The sequence below is a fragment of the Myxine glutinosa genome, chromosome 10, assembly GCF_964187855.1.
Source record: "Myxine glutinosa chromosome 10, kmMyxGlut1.1, whole genome shotgun sequence".
Lineage (NCBI taxonomy): Eukaryota > Metazoa > Chordata > Myxini > Myxiniformes > Myxinidae > Myxine > Myxine glutinosa.
Genome location: NC_136270.1, coordinates 59360727 through 59367722, shown reverse-complemented (window position 1 = coordinate 59367722; position 6996 = coordinate 59360727).

Sequence of the window (6996 nt, the reverse complement as noted above, 5' to 3'; positions counted from 1 at the left end):
ATGGGATTTATATATCCGTCAACTAGTTCAATCAACAACTATTTTATTCAACATAGGCCAAAGTCCACAACAATTTGAAAAATCCTTAATTTTCATTCGATTCACTTGACATTCGAATGGGATTTATGTATCCGTCAACTAGTTCAATCAACAACTATTTTATTCAACATAGGCCAAAGTTCCACAACAATTTGAAAAATCCTTAATTTTCATTCGATTCACTTGACATTCGAATGGGATTTATATATCCGTCAACTAGTTCAATCAACAACTATTTTATTCAACATAGGCCAAAGTTCCACAACAATTTGAAAAATCCTTAATTTTCATTCGATTCACTTGACATTCGAATGGGATTTATATATCCGTCAACTAGTTCAATCAACAACTATTTTATTCAACATAGGCCAAAGTCCACAACAATTTGAAAAATCCTTAATTTTCATTCGATTCACTTGACATTCGAATGGGATTTATGTATCCGTCAACTAGTTCAATCAACAACTATTTTATTCAACATAGGCCAAAGTTCCACAACAATTTGAAAAATCCTTAATTTTCATTCGATTCACTTGACATTCGAATGGGATTTATGTATCCGTCAACTAGTTCAATCAACAACTATTTTATTCAACAAAGGCCAAAGTTCCACAACAATTTGAAAAATCCTTAATTTTCATTCGATTCACTTGACATTCGAATGGGATTTATGTATCCGTCAACTAGTTCAATCAACAACTATTTTATTCAACATAGGCCAAAGTTCCACAACAATTTGAAAAATCCTTAATTTTCATTCGATTCACTTGACATTCGAATGGGATTTATATATCCGTCAACTAGTTCAATCAACAACTATTTTATTCAACATACGTGGCAGTAACGACCACAGAACCCCCCCCCCCCCCCTCTATTTACATGAAATGGTTTGGTCCATTCGCAAAGCCAAAGCGAACGGCTTGCGAGTACGGTGACCATACCTTGGGAACCACTTGTCCGATTAATTTCAAACCTTGAAAAGGCACATCTTCGGGTCCCCAGCAATATACCTGGCAAGTTTCAAGTATATCGGACCGGTAGTTGTCGAGAAACAGCGGTCGCATACAGACAGACCGACACACACACAACTAGAACGACGCTCAGTAGAGAGCATATCTCCGCCTTGGTGAACAGTTTATGTTTTGTATCCCACTGATAGGCCGGATCTGGATTCGGACCTGAACCAAAATGGAATCGGCGTGTTTTTGTCACCTCCCCAACTCATCCACCAGGTTCATTCACTCATCCATAACTTTTTTTTTAATATATGAATAATATTAAAATAATAACATTAATAAGTATATTATGTTAAATATAATGTATATCGCTTTTCACCCGATCTCTTGATGGTGAAGAATCACTTTAAACAATTCTCGTAGCCGGATTCGCACCTGGGTCTTCACCAAAATCCAATCATTTCGTCCGTGTCACCCATGCTATCTGTCTGGCAAATTTCGTCAAAAAAAACAACAGCACTGGTTTTGTTTCCTGGACGCTTCCTGCAAAACGCTTTGCTTCTCGCAAAACGTCCGCCAATGGGAAGTAAAGGGAGGGAGAAGGAGCGGGAGCAAGAGACAGGGTGCCGGAATGGACATGAGGGACAATGAGGGACAGTAAGGGAGTGTTGGTATGCAATTTTTATCCAATCGCCATCTTTCACAATAATTCTGGACCGGCATGAGGTGGGATTGTCTGTCATGAATTTATTTGTTGATCGAACGAGTTTTAATTTGTCTAAATCCGACCAGTCGTTCCAAAGATATAAGCCATTTTGTCGCAATACCATAAATTGGAATGAGGTAAAAATATATATATATAAATATAATTCCCTTTCCCGGTTCCCTGTCGCACGCCGAGCAAGTCGAGTGCTTTGAACAAGTGCAAAAAAAAAAAAAACTACTTTACCGGCCTTACACGTCTTGGAAGCAAATGGTCGCATGGTGCACGCATGCTCCGTTTGCTCCCAGGTCACAGTAAGGCCTTTAATGACCAGCGCCGACCTTGTGCATTTTATTTAGACAGCGCAAAAATACGTATTTACAGAAATCATTTAGGAAAACACGAATAAATAGAATCATTTAACACGTTTCATCCTTCTATTACCTATGGACAATCGCAAGTCCCACACACCAAATCCTCCATCTTCAGAATTCATATTTCATAATGGACAGATCCCCAAGACGTCATGCTTACCTTGACGACGTCCACTCGAAATTCCAGCGGTGCCTCCAGATTGTAGGGGAATTTGTAGCTGAGACTTAAGACTCCAATGACCGGACACAGGTTTTACAAAAGGTCTGGTTTATTAACTGGTTATTCACTTCATTCCATTTACCAAATAATACTGCTTAATTCAATGGACCAGGTTAACTCTTTTCGCATGGTCCTTCTCGTTCGGCCGATGTTCCTCCGCCACTCCCGTCGGTCAGAGCTCCTGGTAACAAGTCCTCTCGACTCAACGTTTGCTCTCGTTTATATGGACAAACTGGACTTAATCCCCTGTCCGCTGAACGTTAATCCTTTCTCCGCTAATGCCCCGAGGTCATGCGTGCACCAAGTCCTGGCATCAGCTCGCTCCCCTCCTGCTGTGAGTTCCGTTTACCAAACGATAGGGGGGTGCTTCAGCCAGGGGCTGTGACCAGGTGGACAAGAGATTATCATGTTCGGGCACATTCCTGACACTCATTTACAAACTCGTCTTTCACAGAGTTTGCAGGTAAAATGTATCTGCTTCGTTACCAGTGTTAATTAATAAGTTACCAGTGCCAATTAATAAGTTACACTGAGTTACACTTCCACAGGAGCATTAGAGAGGTATGCAAAGGGAGCATTAGAGATGTATGCAAAGGGAGCATTAGAGAGGTATGCAAAGGGAGCATTAGAGAGGTATGCAAAGGGAGCATTAGAGAGGTATGCAAAGGGAGCATTAGAGATGTATGCAAAGGGAGCATTAGAAAGGTATGCAAAGGGAGCATTAGAGAGGTATGCAAAGGGAGCATCAGAGAGGTATGCAAAGGGAGCAGTAGAGATGTATGCAAAGGGAGCATTAGAGAGGTATGCAAAGGGAGCATCAGAGAGGTATGCAAAGGGAGCAGTAGAGAGGTATGCAAAGGGAGCATTAGAGAGGTATGCAAAGGGAGCATCAGAGAGGTATCCAAAGGGAGCAGTAGAGAGGTATGCAAAGGGAGCATTAGAGATGTATGCAAAGGGAGCAGTAGAGAGGTATGCAAAGGGAGCATTAGAGATGTATGCAAAGGGATCATCAGAGATGTATGCAAAGGGAGCATCAGAGAGGTATGCAAAGGGGGCATTAGAGAGGTATGCAAAGGGAGCAGTAGAGATGTATGCAAAGGGAGCAGTAGAGTGGTATGCAAAGGGAGCATTAGAGAGGTATGCAAAGGGAGCATTAGAGATGTATGCAAAGGGAGCATTAGAGAGGTATGCAAAGGGAGCAGTAGAGAGGTATGCAAAGGGAGCATTAGAGATGTATGCAAAGGGAGCATTAGAGAGGTATCCAAAGGGAGCAGTAGAGATGTATGCAAAGGGAGCAGTAGAGATGTATGCAAAGGGAGCAGGAGAGATGTATGCAAAGGGAGCATTAGAGAGGTATGCAAAGGGAGCAGTAGAGAGGTATGCAAAAGGAGCATTAGAGATGTATGCAAAGGGAGCATTAGAGAGGTATGCAAAGGGAGCATTAGAGAGGTATGCAAAGGGAGCATCAGAGAGGTATGCAAAGGGAGCATTAGAGAGGTATGCAAAGGGAGCATTAGAGAGGTATGCAAAGGGAGCATTAGAGAGGTATGCAAAGGGAGCAGTAGAGAGGTATGCAAAGGGAGCATTAGAGATGTCTGCAAAGGGAGCATTAGAGAGGTATGCAAAGGGAGCATTAGAGAGGTATGCAAAGGGAGCAGTAGAGAGGTATGCAAAGGGAGCATTAGAGATGTATGCAAAGGGAGCATTAGAGAGGTATGCAAAGGGAGCATTAGAGAGGTATGCAAAGGGAGCAGTAGAGAGGTATGCAAAGGGAGCATTATAGATGTATGCAAAGGGAGCATGAGAGAGGTATGCAAAGGGAGCATCAGAGAGGTATGCAAAGGGAGCAGTAGAGAGGTATGCAAAGGGAGCATTAGAGAGGTATGCAAAGGGAGCATCAGAGAGGTATCCAAAGGGAGCAGTAGAGAGGTATGCAAAGGGAGCATTAGAGATGTATGCAAAGGGAGCATTACAGATGTATGCAAAGGGAGCATTAGAGAGGTATGCAAAGGGAGCATTAGAGAGGTTTGCAAAGGGAGCAGTAGAGAGGTATGCAAAGGGAGCATTAGAGATGTATGCAAAGGGAGCATTAGAGAGGTATGCAAAGGGAGCATTAGAGAGGTATGCAAAGGGAGCAGTAGAGGGGTATGCAAAGGGAGCATTAGAGAGGTATGCAAAGGGAGCATTAGAGAGGTATGCAAAGTGAGAATTAGAGATGTATGCAAAGGGAGCAGGAGAGATGTATGCAAAGGGAGCATGAGAGAGGTATGCAAAGGGAGCAGTAGAGAGGTATGCAAAGGGAGCATTAGAGATGTATGCAAAGGGAGCATTAGAGAGGTATGCAAAGGGAGCATCAGAGAGGTATGCAAAGGGAGCATTAGAGAGGTATGCAAAGGGAGCATTAGAGAGGTATGCAAAGGGAGCATTAGAGAGGTATGTAAAGGGAGCATTAGAGAGGTATGCAAAGGGAGCAGTAGAGAGGTATGCAAAGGGAGCATTAGAGATGTATGCAAAGGGAGCATTAGAGAGGTATGCAAAGGGAGCATTAGAGAGGTATGCAAAGGGAGCAGTAGAGAGGTATGCAAAGGGAGCATTAGAGATGTATGCAAAGGGAGCATTAGAGAGGTATGCAAAGGGAGCATTAGAGAGGTATGCAAAGGGAGCATTAGAGAGGTATGCAAAGGGAGCATTAGAGAGGTATGCAAAGGGAGCATTAGAGATGTATGCAAAGGGAGCAGGAGAGATGTATGCAAAGGGAGCATGAGAGAGGTATGCAAAGGGAGCATTAGAGAGGTATGCAAAGGGAGCATCAGAGAGGTATGCAAAGGGAGCATTAGAGAGGTATGCAAAGGGAGCATTAGAGAGGTATGCAAAGGGAGCATTAGAGAGGTATGCAAAGGGAGCATTAGAGAGGTATGCAAAGGGAGCAGTAGAGATGTCTGCAAAGGGAGCAGTAGAGATGTCTGCAAAGGGAGCATTAGAGAGGTATGCAAAGGGAGCATTAGAGAGGTATGCAAAGGGAGCAGTAGAGAGGTATGCAAAGGGAGCATTAGAGATGTATGCAAAGGGAGCATTAGAGAGGTATGCAAAGGGAGCATTAGAGAGGTATGCAAAGGGAGCAGTAGAGAGGTATGCAAAGGGAGCATTAGAGATGTATGCAAAGGGAGCATTAGAGAGGTATGCAAAGGGAGCATCAGAGAGGTATGCAAAGGGAGCAGTAGAGAGGTATGCAAAGGGAGCATTAGAGAGGTATGCAAAGAGAGCATCAGAGAGGTATCCAAAGGGAGCAGTAGAGAGGTATGCAAAGGGAGCATTAGAGATGTATGCAAAGGGAGCATTACAGATGTATGCAAAGGGAGCATTAGAGAGGTATGCAAAGGGAGCATTAGAGAGGTATGCAAAGGGAGCAGTAGAGAGGTATGCAAAGGGAGCATTAGAGATGTATGCAAAGGGAGCATTAGAGAGGTATGCAAAGGGAGCAGTAGAGGGGTATGCAAAGGGAGCATTAGAGAGGTATGCAAAGGGAGCATTAGAGAGGTATGCAAAGGGAGCATTAGAGATGTATGCAAAGGGAGCAGGAGAGATGTATGCAAAGGGAGCATGAGAGAGGTATGCAAAGGGAGCAGTAGAGAGGTATGCAAAGGGAGCATTAGAGATGTATGCAAAGGGAGCATTAGAGAGGTATGCAAAGGGAGCATCAGAGAGGTATGCAAAGGGAGCATTAGAGAGGTATGCAAAGGGAGCATTAGAGAGGTATGCAAAGGGAGCATTATAGAGGTATGCAAAGGGAGCATTAGAGAGGTATGCAAAGGGAGCAGTAGAGAGGTATGCAAAGGGAGCATTAGAGATGTATGCAAAGGGAGCATTAGAGAGGTATGCAAAGGGAGCATTAGAGAGGTATGCAAAGGGAGCAGTAGAGAGGTATGCAAAGGGAGCATTAGAGATGTATGCAAAGGGAGCATTAGAGAGGTATGCAAAGGGAGCATTAGAGAGGTATGCAAAGGGAGCATTAGAGAGGTATGCAAAGGGAGCATTAGAGAGGTATGCAAAGGGAGCATTAGAGATGTATGCAAAGGGAGCAGGAGAGATGTATGCAAAGGGAGCATGAGAGAGGTATGCAAAGGGAGCAGTAGAGAGGTATGCAAAGGGAGCATTAGAGATGTATGCAAAGGGAGCATTAGAGAGGTATGCAAAGGGAGCAGTAGAGAGGTATGCAAAGGGAGCATTATAGATGTATGCAAAGGGAGCATTAGAGAGGTATGCAAAGGGAGCAGTAGAGAGGTATGCAAAGGGAGCATTAGAGATGTATGCAAAGGGAGCATTAGAGAGGTATGCAAAGGGAGCATCAGAGAGGTATGCAAAGGGAGCAGTAGAGAGGTATGCAAAGGGAGCATTAGAGATGTATGCAAAGGGAGCATTAGAGAGGTATGCAAAGGGAGCAGTAGAGAGGTATGCAAAGGGAGCATTAGAGAGGTATGCAAAGGGAGCATTAGAGATGTATGCAAAGGGAGCATTAGAGATGTATGCAAAGGGAGCATTAGAGAGGTATGCAAAGGGAGCATCAGAGAGGTATGCAAAGGGAGCAGTAGAGAGGTATGCAAAGGGAGCATTAGAGATGTATGCAAAGGGAGCATTAGTGAGGTATGCAAAGGGAGCATCAGAGAGGTATGCAAAGGGAGCAGTAGAGAGGTATGCAAAGGGAGC